Raw genomic sequence first — 14,889 nt, 5'->3', positions numbered from 1 at the left:
TAACTTGACATCATTTCCTTACGAGCCCCTGACGTTTTACGCCTTAGTCTCCCAAATGGTTCAAATAGCTCTAAGCGCTATGGGACTTAACATCTGAGGTCATTAGTCCTACTTAAACCTAACTAACCTAAGGACATCACACACACCCATGCCGGAGGCAGGATTCGAACCTGCGACCGTAGCAGGAGCGTGGTTCCGGACTGAAGCGCCTAGAACCGCTCAGGATTAAATTTGACTACATTAAAATTATCTGCGCCCATCCTGAAACATGCTTATTCGTTGCGATTCACAAGCGAATCTTCCAGAACTCAAAGGTACAACAAAACAGTCGGATCTCTGCAGCACCAGTCACCAACTCCTCAGTTATCACTGCAGAGTAACTGTGCCATTGGCTCCGAAAGCCAACCTGATACATGACCTCTCAGTTACGTCCCGCAACCCATGCAGATTGATTAAAGTTGGTTCCAAAGCTCGCACATTGTGCTCGAGGGCGCCTCAGCTGAGCTCAGTACGTTTGTGGTCAGGTGGTCTGGGGGGCACGCAAGTACCTCTCTTCCTGGAGTCTTCCTCAGACCGTTCTGACACAGGCAATGCTGTGATGGTCCACATCCTTTACTGAGGGTGCAGGTCGTCTGAAACTGTCTGGACAACCAGGTAGGTGAACGAGCGACTGTATGGGGTCCGTGCAAAAAGTTCCGGAACATTCGTAATTTCGCACCAGTAGTGTGCCGGAGCGAAATACTGTTGGGATTCCTGCACACGCCTGTATTTAATGTGTAACTGCTGTAGGTTTCATTGTAGTATATCTGTTAGTTATTGTTCAGTGCTGTATTGAGTAGAACGTTGTGTCGCACAGTTTGCGAATTTCGAAATCGCAGAGATTAGAGGAGCAACGTGTAGCATTGAAATTCCAGAAAACCTTTACAGAGACGTTACGAATGGTTCACACGCTTTATAAACGGCCGAACGTAAGTTAAAGATAACCCTCGTTCAGGACACTCCTCGACGTCTACCGACGACGCTCATGTCCGGAAAGTCAACGAAATTGTGCGTGCCATTAGAAGACTGACTGTCCGAGAGATTGCAGAAGAATGTAAGTTCAGTTGGATCATGTCATGAAAGCGTGACACATCATCTTGGAATGCGTCGCGTTGCCCCCAAGTTCGTCCCACGGCTCATGAGTCAAGATTAGAAATACCTTCGCCTCGCAATCTGTGACGAACTTCTGGATCGCGCAAACGAGAACGAGATGCTCTTTAAGAGAATCATGACTGGTGATGAGACGTGGGTCTACGCTCATGATGTTGAGACCAAGGTTCAATCTTCACAATGGGTTGGGAAAGGTTCCCCAAGACCAAAAGAAAGCTAGTCAGGTCAGCTCAAATGTCAAAGCCATGCTGATAGTTTTCTTTGATTTTGAAGGATTAGTCCACCATGAATTCGTGCCACAGGGACAACGAGACGTGTTGCGACGCCTGCGAGAAAATGTGAGAAGGAATCGGCCGGAAATGTGGCGAGACAGTGCATGGCTCTTGGATCACGATAACGCACACGCACATACATCCCTGTTGGAGCGTGATTACTACAAAAAAACTAATTCACTGTGCTGCCTCATCCTCCGTACTCTCCAAACCTGGCCTCTTCGAACTTTTTTATTTATTTCCAAAGTAGAAAACCCCGTTGAAAGGACGAAGATTTGTAACGATAGACGAGATAAAAAAAAAATTTGCAGACGGCGATTCGCGCGAACCAGCAACAGCCGTACGAACAACGGAAGTGGAAACGGCGTCGAGAGCGGTGTATCAACTGTGGAGGAGAGTATTTCGAAGGAGACCGTGCTCAATGATTAAAAGGAAATCGTAAAAAAACTTTGTCGACAGAGTTCCGAAATTTTTTGAACAGACCTCGTACGTTATCGGATAACGGGTCCTCTTGCGAGACTGTGGCAGGTGTGTCGTGGAGCCATGCGTACACCCTGCACAAGAGAATAGCTACACAACTTGCCTCGGGTGTTTCCTGTTGTTTTTCGACGTGTCGGTACCCAGCTGTCGTAGAGCACTGCGACTCATCAATCGAGGCAACCTTTTTACATAACTTCCCCTATCCACTTTTTAGCGTTCCTATGCTAGTGCTAATTTCTAAGCACGGTGACGTGAACTTAGGAGACGTAAACGAGTGGAGCGGTAGATTCTGCACCTTTTAGCGAAGAGGTGGCGTTATGACTGCGCATTGCTTGTGTTGAGTACTTAATTGAAGGGTGACGTGCACACCTGTGACCCGCCTAACCACTGTTACAAACCGCGGTAGTCAACGCCGTCCCCCTTCTTCGACAAATCGAGCACTTACTATGTACCTACATGTTTAGTTTGGCGTTGACACTACATCAGAATATTTTATGATCTGAAGATGGCAGTGGCCGAAGCCAGTCATAGTGAAATGTAAAAAGAATTATGTGATTAAGACGGACCTGTAAGATAAAGTGCCAAAAATATGATCACGGACTCACTATCAGACTTTATGTCTTCAGTTGATAAATCGTTACAAGCCGTTAATTCATTCTGGTAACGGCGGTATTCTCCAAATAGAGGTACACTGAGCACTCCATGACACAGTCATAGGCCGGCCGCTGTGGCCAAGCGGTTCTAGGCGCTTCAGTCTGGAACCGCGCTGCTGCTCTACGGTCGCAGGTTCGAATCCTGCCTCGGGCATGGATGTGTGTGATGTGCTTAGGTTGTTTAGGTTTACGTAGTTCTAAGTCTAGGGGACTGATGACCTCAGATGATGTGCCCCATAATGCTTAGAGCCATTTGAACCATTTGAACGCAGTCATACCATCGTTTCGTACGGCGTCAGAGCTGGAGTTTCCCACATGGCCGCGTTGGAAAGCGGTGATACCCGCGCGTCTCGCCCACTTCGATACGGGATGTGATCCCGGCAGCCAGCGTGAATAAAGCTCTCTACAGGGATAGCATGGCGGTTCCCTTCCGCGACGCTTGTCGCTCTCTGCAGTTCGTGATTGGCTGAACTCAAGTCAAGTGACATTTTTGGTCGTATTGACCCTATACGTTGCTTGTGAAAGGTAGGAAGATATGTGCAATTTCAAGCCAAAAGGGAAGGACGTAGAAGAAGAAGAATCTGGTCAATGAAAAAGCATAATTATGATATACGTCATGAAGGCAAATCAGAAATGTCATGTTGTTTTAATATGTAACACGTACGCTCTCATATTTAATGTGTAGGTAGCATCATATTTGCAGAAAGTTAACAACCCAAGTAGCTGACGTGCACATGACATACGTATTGTAGTCAAGATATTCGTGTACTATTTGTTAGCTGTCAAGCAATGATACTGTGAGTTCTTCGTGCTTTGGTGATACATCGGTAAGGTGAATACTGCTGAAGAATACTGCTCATTGTTTTTTCCATTTTCCATGATGCATTTGTTGTGCATAATACTTTGCTTCAGAAAAAAATATTTTTCTAAAATATAACACTGTTAGTACATGCAACAGTGTGTAACATACTGCGGTTCTGTCGTGATAATAAATGACCGATTATAAAACTTGTATAATAAAAATCCTTGCGGGAGAAAATATACAGTCTCGTGTCTTATTTAAACCTTACTGCTCGAGAAGCCTGGCTGCTGCGCTAACAGATATTTTGTCTTGGATATTTTCTTTTAAACTGCAACGGATTTCGGTGTTTGTCCCACAGCTTTGAATGTTCATTGTAAAAAAGATGTTTTGAGTCGTAATACTGGTTATCTTTCTCTACTTGTGAGGATTCGAGATGATCCGTTGAAAGCTCACACATATTTCACAAACACTAAGTACTTGTGCGAATGCGTGGTGTCTGTTCTTTCGGACATGTCCGCAAGAACGGACACCACGCGGAATCAGCAGCTGTGATACATTACATGGAAACTTAAGGAAAGGAAAGGAAAGCAAAGCTATTACTAGTGCCACTCGTCGCCTCTGATTCCGCACAATGTCCCGATGGAGCTGACATCTCCAATTCTCCCTCTCAGTCCCCCTCCCCCCTCCATCCTCAATTTACTACTGAGTATTTGAGTTTGTTAGCGTAGTAGGAACTACAAAATCTATCGCTGTCTCTCTCAGTGAATGTTGGCATGAAGAAAACTGAAGTTTTTCTTAGTCATAAACTATATTTTTTCAGACACTTAATGCTTCCGTGTTTTGTTGCTGAAAATTCGAGACATTTATTTCAAACGTGTGCCCCACCTTTGCAAACAATACATGAGATACCTGAGCTCGCTTCTTTAATAGAAAAGACTACATACATTGTAGCGATCTATGTCTAACAAATATCACGATACGTGGAATAGGGCTGCTAACGGCAGGTTGGCAATATTTTTCCCCGGAATGAGATTTTCACTCTGCAGCGGAGTGTGTGCTGACGCGAAACTTCCTGGCTGATTAAAACTGTGTGCTGTACCAAGACTCGAACTCGGGACCTTTGCCTTTCGCGGGCAAGTGCTCTACCAACTGAGCTACCCACAACTGAGCTACCCAAGCACGACTCACGCCCCGTCCTCACAGCTTTACTTCCGCCAGTACCTCGTCTCCTACCTCCCAAACTTTACAGAAGCTCTCCTGCGAATGTTTTTCCCCTCTGCCGGGCTATAAGCACGAGCTATGACGACATCCCGCAACGGACGGTTTACGTATTTTTATTGGCGTTGAATGTTTCAAGACTGTTTTCAAACAATTTATTAAAACTAAAGCAAAACTGTCAGATTCAAAGTTACAGACTTTTTGAGTCATCGGTCTTCTAACTGGTTTGATATGCAGCCCGCTCTTGTGCCAACCTCTTCATCTCAGAGCAGCACTTGCGACCTACGTCCACAATTATTTGCTGGATATATTCCAATTTCTTTCTTCCTCTACAGTTTTTGCCCTCTACAGCTCTCTCTAGTACCCAGGAAATCATTTCTTGACGTTTCAACAGATGTCCCATCAACCTGTCCCCTCTCCTTGTCAGTGTTTTCCACATATTCCTTTCCTCTCCTCATTCCTTCTTACCTTATGAGTTCAACTAATTTTCAACATTTGTCTGTAGCACCATTCTCTTCTGTTCCGGTTTTCCCACAGTCCATGTTTGACTACCATACGATGCTGTGCTCCAAACGTTTTTTCTTGCTCATATTATGGCCTATGTTTGATACTAGTAAACTTCTCTTTAGTAGTAAACTTGGCCAGGAATGCCCTTTTTGCCTGAGCTAATTTTCTTTCGATGTCCTCCTTGCTCCGTCCGTCATTGGTTATATTGCTGCCTAGCTAACAGAATTCCTTAACTTCATTTACTTCGTAACCATCGATCCTGATCTTAAGTTTCTCGCTGTTTCCATGTCTGCTACAGCTCATTACTTTCTTCTTTGTTCGATTTACTCTCAGTCCATATTCTGTAGTTATTAGACTTCATTTCATTCAGCAGATAATGTAATTCTTCTTCACTTTTAATCAGGACAACAATGTCATCAGCGAATTGTAACGTTGATATCCTTTCACCTTAAATTTTAATTCCACTTCTGAACCTTGCCTTTATTTCCATCATTGCATCGTCGTTGTACAAATTGAACAGTAGGGGCGAAAGACTACATCTGTGTCTTACGCCATTTTTAATCCGAGCACTTTTCTTGGTCGTCTGCTCTTATTATTCCCTCTTGGTCTTTGTACATATTGTCCATTAACCGCCTTTTGCCATAGCTTACCCCCATTTTTATCACAATTTAGAAAATCTTACAGCATTTTGGATTGTCGAACTCTTTTTTCCAGGTCAACAAATCCTAAGAACGTGTCTCGATTTTTCTTTGGTGTTGCTTCCATTATAAACCGCAACGTCAGAATTGCCTCTTATGTGCCTTTACCTTTCCTAAAGCCAAACTGATAGTCACCTAGCACATTTTGAATTTTCTTTTCCATTCTTGTGTATGTTATTCTTGTCATGAATTTGGATGCATGAGCTTTTAAACTGATTGTGCAATAATTCTCGCACTTGTCAGCTTAAAACACACGAAACCCCAAACAGAAGCTGTATACGAGCAATTTTCCATAACCACAGTTACCTGAATCTTTCCCATAACGCTCCTAATGTTCATTTTCTGGTACCTGAACCATATTCTTTTGTACATTGAACAGTATGAACCACGGCACTGTATTAAATGCGACAAGTTGAAATAAGTCAGCCTTTTTCATGTTAGCAATTTTATCTGTCATACACACTCAAAAGCAGACTATAAACAAAAATCTCCTATTAATTACTACTCAGCAGTGCAAAGAGTCATTAATATTGAATTTTAATTAAACTAGCCAGTCTGATATACTCACTCTGCTGTCGTGCGATGAAGCGAATGAGTTAATTAAAACCACAAATTCATCTACTTCTGGCAACAGCAATTACTGACATTTACTATATCCATCTTTAAAAATGTAGCGTATTGCAACTTCGTGCGGCAGTGGATTACGGGATCGACTTTCAGAGTCGTAAAAATACTGACGCAACTTCAGGAATTGCGTTGAATAAAGTATGCAACCTTATGTAAACAAAGACATTACAGAAAACCATTGTTCACTAGTACGTACGGTCCTTAATCATACTTTAATGATATTCACAGATTAAGTACACAATAATACATCATTACATCCTCGTTCATTTACATAAAAGAAACTGAACTGTCCGAGAGGCACCGAAAACAAAGTGGAAACAATCATTCATTAAAAAAATGGTTCAAATGGCTCTAAGCACTATGGGACTTAACATCTGAGGTCATCAGTCCCCTAGAACTTAGAACTACTTAAACCTAACTAATCTAAGGACATCACACACATGCCCGAGGTAGGATTCGAACCTGTGACCGTAGCAGCCGCGTGGTTCCGGACGGAAGCACCTAGAACCGCTCAACCACAGTGGCCGGCAATCATTCATCCCATCCGGGGTGCTTTTCATTGGCCTCTGAGAGCTTGAATAACTCGTATGCCCTCCGTGAGCTGCTATCTCCACCTGATACCTACGTGGCATGCTCTGTATAAGTTTATCCGAGTCCCCTTTGGTATCAATTCCGTTAACGAGAGCCCTTGAGAGTTCTTGGAGAGTCTATAGTGGAACAGGACGACCACGAAAATGTCTGTCAAGCATTTGCCACACATGTTCGATAGACTTTAGGTCGGGGCTCACTGTTAGCCATTCCATTGTTTCAATGTCCAGGCTTCGAAAGACATCCCTGCTCCCGCCCGCCATGTAGGCTCTGGCATTAGAAGTAATTCAGGGCCACGCACAACCGTATGCAGCGTCCACAACATTGTCCACCAGGATCTGCTCAGAATGTACTGCCTGGCGTTAAGGCGACCATGGACGACAAAATCTGTACTGGTGTCAACACTGATGCCTCCCCATGCCGTCGTGGAACCGTGGCCGAATCTGTCGATTTCTTGGACAACATTTGGCGGAGTCCACTCATCACGGCGTTTCCATACACGAACATGGCCGTCACCTTGCATCAGTGGACATCTGGACTCGTCTGTGAAGAATACATTTCGCGAGCGACGAAGCTGCCAGTTGATACGGGAAGGGCAGAACTGAAGGCGAGCTGCAAGACGTTGTCGTCTCGGGTACTCGACAGGACATCTGATCGTAAAGTCCTTTCTCGTAACCTATTCATTACAGTCTGATTGGACACAGAGGCTCCGGTGGCCCTTCTGAGATCGCCTGGCAGCGTTCTGGCGGTATCCGTACGACGCCGCAAGGCAGAGATGGCCAGACATCGGTCTTCAAGTGGGATTGTAAAGCGTCGATGACAGTGTCCAACTCGCCTTGTATACTGGCCTGCCGCCCTGTAGTGTATCCGCAATCTGTGGATGAACCATGGAGAGGCATTAACAACTGCAGAACACTACCGGAAGTCCATCCTTCTTCGATGAGACTGCCCTTGCAACTTGCACTTCATTAAGATGTCAGACTGCATGTGCTTGGTTGAATACAACGTCCACAAATGAGAACTGCCGTCTGCGAACCTCCCTAGAGAACACTGGGACACTTGTACTCTTTTGAGGGGTCACCTGATACAGACTTTAGACATGCAATGGCTGGTTTGATGGCCCTTAATAAGTGTGTGAAGAGGCAAGAGGGGTTGCTGTCCTGTACCCTAATGGTTTCCGAAATGTAATGTCCCATGTGTCTAGCTCCAACTACCATTCTGCGTTCAAAGTCTGCTAATTCCCGTTGTGAGGCCATAATCAGTTCGGAAACCTTTTCAAATGAATCACATGAGTACACGCACTGCCCTTTTGTGCCTTGTGTACTCGATACTACTGCAATCTGCGTACCACTATCCCATGTCCGCCTGATAAGCTGAATGGTAACGTGTTTGCCTACCATGCAGCGGGCCCGGCTTCGAATCCCGGCCGGGTTGGAGACTGAGTGTTGTGTTCGCCTCATCATCATTTCATTATCACCGAAGCGCAAGTCGCCCATTGTGGCGTCACCTGAAATAAGAATTGCAACACTGCGGCCAAACTTCCGCGGATGGGGCCTCTCGGCCAACAATGCCACACGATCGTTTCTTTTTTTTTTTTTTCGCTACCGTATGACTTTAATGACCTCAGTGTATTATAGTAATAATGCGAATTTATATGTCTTAGCACCACTAGCAGTAGTTAAAAGTAGTAATATTAACCAAGGTCCTATACATAAATAATTTCACTAATGAAAAAACCCTTACAACTAAGTCATCCTTTATTTAAAATTGCTAATTCTGTAACTGACTCGTAAGAAGAAGTGTAAATGACAGACGTAAACGTCAAAAACTATATTTGGTGCTCCAGTTATTAATGGTGTAAAGAATATAATCATAGACTAGCACTATTTTCCACTGTGCTGTTAGAGCTACTTTATAAGCATTTGAATATTTCAGCATTGCTGTTAATACTGAGTACGGTATACCTTTTTTTTTTTTTTTTTTTTTTTTTTTTTTTTTTTTTTTTTTTTTTTTTTGCTCTGGATACTAGAACTGTTATGTAAGTATATCTGTAGCTTTAATTTCTTTAAGAGAGAATTTGTTGTTCTATATTTTTATTTAGCTTTGTATTATATGTTTTCTTTTTATTAGGTGAAGGTTGATTGAGTGAATAGGCCACACTGTCTGGGACGGAAGGCGTCCGACATATTACCTGCGAAAAGATGAGGATTTGGTAGCAGAGTACTACTTTTTGCGACCTGTAACAATCCTGTGGTTAATATCTGATGAGAGAGTTTCTTTCATTAAATGTAACCTGTATATTATTTGTTTATAGAACAAAAATAGCTTTATAATGCCAGTGATACAATTAAATAAGTGCATGCTTTTATAAGACATACAAAACAAAGTTTGAAGGTTTAATTACATTCGTCTTTAGAAAGCTGTTTCGACACTAGGTGGGAGGTTACATGTGCAACAAATCGTCAGCGCACGTAACTAATTTGTTTCTTTTCCAAGAACGGAGTGCAGGTCGTAATACATTAAACACGGCTTACATCGTATTGTCATTTATAAAATAACTGACGCATTGCCTGAAAATCATGCAGTGGGGAGACGTAGAAGCTTTCCATAGCAGATGTCTCATTAGTAAGTAACACAGGTAAAAATGGGCCGGGTGCTGCAGTTAAGTTGAACTATTTTGATAGTTAGGGAATATCTGAAGGTAGCGTCTGGAATTTCTCGACACGACGGACAAGTGATTTGACACTTGACACTTACACGCGTGACATGTTTGTGTGTGCTAGTGTTGCATGTTGTTCTCTCTTTGTAGTGTACAGGCATAGAGTGTACAGTGTATAGAGGAGTTTACTGTTTTGGCTGTATGTTGTTGTTGGATTGTTTTGACATTTTGTGGTATTAATGCTTTGTTTTCTTTATTCCAAAGCCTCAAGGTGGAGCAGTGTGTGAAGACAAGCGTCGACAGAAGGTAGGGCCGCATCGGCTCTGTGTGGCTTCGGTAGCTTCTGTGTTTGTCTGTAGCTCCACGTACTCCCCATAGACTAGGGGGAGACGTCACGTTCTAGCAGTAGGCATGGACGCCCCAGTAACAGCATATTTCGCCCTTCCCAGTACTGCTGCCGCATCGTTAGTGGTAGTCCTGTTTGTCCGTTGCGGCTGAATGCACGAGTACAACGCTCGTAGATTTGCACTGAATGTATATACACCTGTAAATGTAATGTATAGTATCCCAAATACACGCGTATGACCGTGGATCAGTTTCAAGGCTCATACACTTTGTTTCAGGACGAGTAAGAGAATGCATCATAAAATCATCAACGATGTCAGTAAAGCCGAGAGTTAAGCGAAAGAACAGGCGGAAATTACGTTGATTTCTATTGTGTTAGTAAAATATATCTATAAAGCTTGACATGGTATCAGATGAGAGATATATCGACAACAACAACTGGTAATTATTCCAAAGTTTTTATTGCAGTGTGCTGTCACATTTGTCTTTATAATGATTACCAGTTACGTTCCCATTTACAACATCTTTAGATCGATTGTAGCTGCAGAGCAAACTTTCAGTTTAATATTCTGTGTCCAGCATCCATATCTCTCCAACAGTGACTTATGCAGACTATGCACAACACATAAAACTGAGGGCTTGCCCTGCAGCTATAATCGATCTCAAGATGTTCGAAATTTGAACCCATCTGGTAGTCATTAAAAAGATATGTGCTACAGTAGACTCCAATAAAACGGCGGTACATTTTCGTCACCGTAACGAAGTCGGCGGTCCGGATACGTCGCTAAAACCACCAGTAGGCTTCGCCCCTTGTCAACAGCGCTGTGTGGCTTAAGCACACCAGCCGCAGTGGTATCGATATTATTCGAGTTTTTTGTAAAGTTTTTTGAATCGAGAAATACGTAAAAGCCGATGTCACCTGACCATAATGGACCGACAGAGATTGACCGAGAAATTATTCGAGAGAAGTCGACCGATTTACGATGGACCAACAGCGTGGTCGCAGTGCGTTCCTACTTGCCTTGGTCACTCTTCGGCACAATTAATTCCTCAGCATTTCTCTAGTCAGTAACTTGTCAGAAAGTCTAGTCTTTTTTTTTTTTTTACACTCATCAAAAAAAGTTTTGCATCACCTCGGTTCCGAGAGTTCCGGAACCTGTACAGAAAATTGGAATATAGATCAACATAAACATCATTTCCGCTCTTTTTGTTGTTCCTGAAAACCACACATTGCATGTTGTACCACCATACAGCGAGACCTTCAGAGATGGTGGTCCAGATTGCTGTACACACTGGTATTTCTAATACCCATTAGCATGTGCTCTTGTATTGATGCACGCATGTATTCGTCGTGACATACTATCCACAAGTTCATCAAGGCACTGTTGGTTCAGATTGTCCCACTGCTCAACAGCGATTCGGCGTAGATCCCTCAGAGTGGTTGGTGGGTCACGTCGTCCATAAACAGCCCTTTTCCATCCATCCCAGGCACGTTCGATAGGTTTTATGTCTGGAGAACATGCTGGCCACCCTAGACGAGCGATGTCCTTATCCTGAAGGAAATCCTTCACAAGACGTGCACGACGAGGGCGTGAATTGTCATCGATGATGATGAATGCCTCACCAATATGCTGCCGATATGCTTGCACTATCGGTCGGAGGATGACATTGACGTATCGTACAGCCGTTACGGCGCCTTCCATGACCATCGGCGGCGCACGTTGGCCCCACATAATGCCACCCCAAAACAGCAGGGAACCTCTACCTTGCTGCACTCGCTGGACAGTGTGTCTAAGGCGTTCAGTCTGACCAGGTTGACTCCAAACACGTCTCCAACGATTGTCTGGTTGAAGGCATATGCGACACTCATCGGTGAAGAGAACGTAATGCGTATCCTGAGCGGTCCATTCGGCATGTTGTTGGGCCCATCTGTACCGCGGAGCGTAGAGTCATGGTTGCAAAATTGGACCTCGCCATGGGCGTCAGGAGTGAAGTTGCACATCATGCAGCCTATTGCGTACAGTTAGAGTTGTAACACGACGTCCTCTGGCTGCACGAAAAGCATTGTTCAACATGGTGGCATTGTGTCGGGTTTCCTCCGAGCCATAATTCGTAGGTAGCGGTCATCCACTGCAGTAGTAGCCCTTGGGCGGCCAAAGCGAGGCATGTCATCGACAGTTCCTGTCTCTCTCCGTCTCCTCCATACCCGAACAACATCGCTTTGGTTCACTCCCAGACACCTGGACATTTCCCTTGTTGAGTGCCCTTCCTGGCGCAAAGTAACAATGCGGACGCGATCGAACCGCTCTATTGAACGTCTAGGCATGGTTGAACTACAGACAACACGAGCCGTGTACCTTCTTCCTGGTCGAATGATTGGAACTGATCGGCTGTCGGCCCACCTCCGTCTAATAGGCGCTCATCATGCATGGTTGTTTACATCTTTGGGTGGGTTTAGTGATCTCTGAACAGTCAAAGGGACTGTGCCTGTGATACAATGTCCACAATCAACGTCTATCTTCAGGAATTCTGGGAACCGGGGTGATGCAAAAATTTTTTTCATGTGTGTATTATAAAGACAAGGAATACGTGTAAATGAAGTTTTTATGTTACTCGAGAAATACACGCTCTTTCCCGAATTATTGTAATGACCGCGCTAATTATATGAACAGTGTAAACACATGGTAGTGAAGAAGTAAACGTTGTAAAACATAGCTGAGATTTACCGTTGTTAAGATTTTCACGTCACTTGCGCGTACTCGTGAATTCAGACAATATCATTGTGATTTCAGATTCAAAAGCTTTCTCGCACTTCAGCTAAATTTTATATTATACAATGTGTGGTCTAAAACTTACCGAACGTAAATTAGCAGACGATGATGTTTTTCCGTACAACATCCGTGAATTAAGTGGGCGAGATTATAATAGCCTAATGGCGAGATTTCACATTGACAATGATAAACCGTTATTTACGAAGGTAAAGTGTGGCCCTACCAAATGTGAAATAATTAGATTTTCCTTGCGAATACTTTATTTTCAGATTCGAGTAAGCATCTTTGCGGTCAGAAAATAAAAAGTGAAACTTTCTTTTTTTGCGTGTAGACTGACGTATTTATTGAAGAAACAAACTCCAGAAATACGTGTAGCGCCTTCTTCATCCCAAAAACTTGTCTTAATAGCAACAAATTTTTGACATTCCATGTGTTGCCGTAAGTGAATGTCGCCTTATTTCGCTGAAGAAGACACATCTCAATTCCGCTGATCACAGTGCGATGTCGGAAATGTCGTCCGAAACTAGGAACGCCGCAAACATGCTGCCTTACAGATCTGGAAATATACGACTCCCTTTGATCCATCTCAGTCGTCGGCGAAATCGTCCGATGTCGGCACCTCTGTGACTGCAGAATAATTGAGTGAAATATTAATCGAGGAACTTGCATCACTTTCCTGGACTGTTAGATTCATGAATTTTTTTTATTAAGGTCATCAGCCTCAATTTATCAGATTGAAAAATAGCTAATTTGACACATTTGATGGGGGCCCTGTATCAATCAGTACTCAGATAAATTACAAGATCTGATCCCTCGACTACAGACATATAGCGCTGAAGTTTTCTGATTAACTTCTTACATGCGCTCAAGTTCTTTGTTTAGCCTCGTATATCCTTTTGGTTACATCCACATAGCCCGTATTAATCACAGGTGAGCCATTTGAACGCAGACGAACTATACACTGACGGAAAAAAAATCGGAACGCCAAAGAGTTGTACGACATAAACGAAAGTTCGTAGTCGTGTTTATAAACCGAAAGGTGATGTCCATTCAAATATCGACCCATAATATCGTCGCATAAGTGTAGCGCAAGTAGCGCCGTTATGAGGATGCAAATCAAGTTTGGCTCAATTGGCTCTGAGCACTATGGGACTTAACATTTGAGGTCATCAGTCCCCTAGAACTTAGAACTACTTAAACCTAACTAACCTAAGGACATCACACACATCCATGCCCGAGGCAGGATTCGAACCTGCGACCGTAGCAGTCGCGCGGTAAAATCAAGTTTGATTTGAATACACGCAGTAATAGTCGTGAGCGTTGGTTACCTTTTAGATTGGACGTGGTGAGTTGATGTTACTCAAGACTGCCTGTAAGGCGGCGATGGTGTCATTGTCAACACCTCACTGAGTCTGAATGATGTAAAAGGGCTACATGAAGCTGTGGTCTGCGATATTGCAGAAAGACTTGGCAAGAATGTAGCCACTGTACGTGATTGCCGGCAGCAGTGGTGACGAGAATGTACGGTCGCAAAAAGACCGAGAGGGGAAGCCATCGTTTCGGTAAATGGCTGTGTCGCTTCGTACTCCATCTGCAGCAGCAATCTAAGCAGCAGTTGCCACGACAATGACACAACGAACTGCTACAAATCGGTGACTTCAAGGACAGGTCCGGGCCAGACGCACTGTACCGTGCATTCTACTGACTCCAAACCATCGCCATTTGCGACTTCAGTGGTGTCAAGTGACAGCTCATTGGAGGGCAGGTTGGAGGTCTGTTGTGTTTTCTGATGGAAGTTGGTTCTGCCTCGGTGCCAGTGATAGCCATGTATTGGTTAGGAGGCCAGTTAAGGGCCTGCAGCCAAACTGTCTGCGTGCTAAACGCACTTGATCTACACCGGTGCGATTTCGTATGAAATCAGGAACACCCGTAGTTATCCCATGCACCCTGACTGAAAATATGTACGTCAGTCTGGTGATCGACCTGTTGTACTGTCATTTGTGAACAGCTTTCCAACACGATAACGCTCATTCCACATACAGCTGTTTAACCCACCATGCACTACGGAGTGTCACAATGTTGCCTTGGTCTGATCGATTACCAGGTATCTACAATCAAAA

At 43.9% G+C, this 14,889-nt stretch overlaps 1 long non-coding RNA gene across 1 annotated transcript in view; it reads left to right on the top strand.

The window, feature by feature from the left end:
* LOC126458201 (uncharacterized) overlaps positions 1-9,960 on the top strand; it is a 205,803-nt gene extending 195,843 nt beyond the window's left edge. Inside the window, exon 3 of the long non-coding RNA XR_007585593.1 lies at positions 9,918-9,960. This is a non-coding gene — a long non-coding RNA (uncharacterized LOC126458201). The remainder of the gene's footprint in view (positions 1-9,917) is intronic.
* The last annotated feature ends 4,929 nt before the right edge of the window (positions 9,961-14,889 follow it).

This window comes from Schistocerca serialis, chromosome 2, assembly GCF_023864345.2.
Source record: "Schistocerca serialis cubense isolate TAMUIC-IGC-003099 chromosome 2, iqSchSeri2.2, whole genome shotgun sequence".
In the NCBI taxonomy this organism is placed as follows: domain Eukaryota; kingdom Metazoa; phylum Arthropoda; class Insecta; order Orthoptera; family Acrididae; genus Schistocerca; species Schistocerca serialis.
Note: the sequence above shows the minus strand (reverse complement) of the source record. Positions and strands in the feature narration are given on the sequence as shown.